General features: G+C 46.5%; 1 pseudogene; it reads left to right on the top strand.

Moving 5' to 3' along the window:
- Positions 1-1,154: 1,154 nt before the first annotated feature.
- Positions 1,155-1,361, top strand: LOC142260697 (U2 spliceosomal RNA; annotated as a pseudogene).
- The last annotated feature ends 1,015 nt before the right edge of the window (positions 1,362-2,376 follow it).

Below are 2,376 nucleotides of genomic sequence, written 5' to 3'. Positions count from 1 at the left end.
GTTTGGATAGCATGTGTATCTACTGAGAACAGCTTATCAATGGTGGCAAATCGGAGCAGCTTAATCTCTTGCTCTCCGCAGTTCAACACTCTCATGGGCACTCTTCCCTTCCATATTAATGAATAAAACTATGATGTAAATAGCATATAGATACCCCACAAATGCAGATAAAAGTAGGTTATGGGAAAAGGGGGAAGAGAGAAACAGGAAAATAGTGGAATAAAGTATACCTTCCAGGTGGGAGAGGAAATGGCAGCACAGCCAGTGGAGGTGAAGCAAGGGGAGCCTGCAACTAAAGAGTTGAGAGCGTTATCACATGGTGACTGAGCCTGATTGTAACAGGAGCATAGAGGTGCCGATCCTGTCTTACCTGTGTTGGTGTAGAAGTGGGTGTCCTGTGGTGGAGTCAGCTATGTGCAGTGGTGGCCGTGGGTTCTTTTATGTGCGACCGTAGTAATAGCTGCGCCCACTTCCTGTATGGGAGTGGAATGCAGTGAGGGTAATGGAACGCACGCCTGCGCATTTGTGTTTAACGTCGCGCATGTGCAGAACGAAGAAAAGGCTGCGCTCACTTCCTAATGAAAGGGAGTGAGACGCATCTGGGAAGGGAAGGGAAAAGATTAGGGTTTGGGGATGATGAAAGGGCTTTCTACGGGCAAGGATGGCAAAGGGTGGCAGTGACGGAAAGTCAGGCAGCCTGTCCTGTCCTGTCCTGTCCGTCCGTCTTTTTGTATCATGAATTGGAAAGACTGCAAGGGGGAGGGGAGGTGCTTGTGTCCAAAAGGAGGAGTTATTCAGATTCATTGCAGTGGGCGGCGGCTGCAAAAAGCACCATTCTTCTTGTTTTTGCTCTGCAAAACAGCCTTTTCAAGGGTTGGCTTGAGTGACAAAATGTCTTCTGTAGGCGTGGGTTTGTCTCCCTCTCCCTAAGATGTGTCCGGTATAGGCCAGGGTGCCACTCAAGGCCGTAACCAATTCGGGTTATAGCTTCTCGGCCTTTTGGCTAAGATCAAGTGTAGTTTCGGAGGACGCTACCTTGGTCGGTACTGGAAGGTGCCTGGGATTGCACGTCTGCCGGCCTTGAGGAAGTGTGTGCGCCTTCTGGTGACACATAGCCCTCTTGTGCCTGGACGGTTCCCAGGCAACGGGAGGCGATCACCTTTGTTATTTTGAAGTCCTACTGATAAACAGAAAAAAAAAAAAATTAAATCTGTTCTTATCAGTTTAATATCTGATACGTCCCCTCTCTGGGGACCATATATTAAATGGATTTTTAGAACAAGGAGATGGAAAAAATCTTGCTCTGTCCACTCCACGCATTGACCTGGTATTGCAGTACCTCCAGGACCGGTGCACCCCTTCTTAACCCAGTTTCCAAAAGCAGAACTCAATTCACCTGATTCAAATGAGCCCCATTAGTGAATTGAAAGAAAGCAAAAACTTTATATGCACCTCAATTTGGCCAATTCACTTTTCACACTTTCACCCTTTTTTTTATCTTTCACACCTTTTACTTGCTTTATTGATGCAAAAAGCTGTGCCAAATAGCAAACTCATCTCCACTCAACTTGACCAACTCTGCTATGTCCGGTGCAGTATCTTATTCTCAGTCTTATCTAGATCATTTGCAATTGAATAGAATAGATCCCTTTTGGCTGCTTATGACTGTGTAAAATATGTAGTTTTACTGGGCTGGGATGAGAGAATCCATTGAAGCATGGTGTAGGGATTGTGGTTCCTGTGTGCTAAGAAGAGAGGCTGGCACCAGCCAGAAAGCCCCATTGCAGCCAATAATCACTTAATAACTTTTTCAACTTGTCATCATATGGGAGGCCTTCCATTCCTTGTAGTAGTCTAGTTGCCCACCTTTGAACTGACTCTAACTTCTGAATGTCCTTATTAAAATGTGGAGCCCAAAACTGGTTCCCATATTCCAGATGTAGCCTTACAAGTGATTTATAGAGGTGTAACAATACGTTGGGATCACGGGATCTAATCTCCCTTTTTATACACCCTAAAATCTTGTCCCAAGCAGCATTCCATCAGCCTCTGGAAGGTTCCTGGCGCATTGCACAGCTCGAAGGGCATGCTTTTGAACTCGCAGAGACCCATAGGGGTGGCGAAGGCGGTCTTCTCCCGGTCTGCCTCAGCAACGGACACTTGCCAATAGTGACTAGTGAGATCAAGGGTAGAAAAATAATTTGCAGTTCTCAATGCAGCTAGCGATTCCTCAATACGGGGAGTGGTGCCGTCCTTCTTTTTTAACAGGATCAACAGAGCTGCCCAAAGGCTACAACTGTCACGGATAACCCCAGCCGCCTTCATGTTGCTCAACATGTCCTTGGTACACTGGCAATGTGAAGGTGGTATTGGCTT

Source organism: Anomaloglossus baeobatrachus, unplaced genomic scaffold (genome assembly GCF_048569485.1).
Source record: "Anomaloglossus baeobatrachus isolate aAnoBae1 unplaced genomic scaffold, aAnoBae1.hap1 Scaffold_167, whole genome shotgun sequence".
NCBI classification, from domain to species: Eukaryota; Metazoa; Chordata; class Amphibia; order Anura; family Aromobatidae; genus Anomaloglossus; species Anomaloglossus baeobatrachus.
Note: the sequence above shows the minus strand (reverse complement) of the source record. Positions and strands in the feature narration are given on the sequence as shown.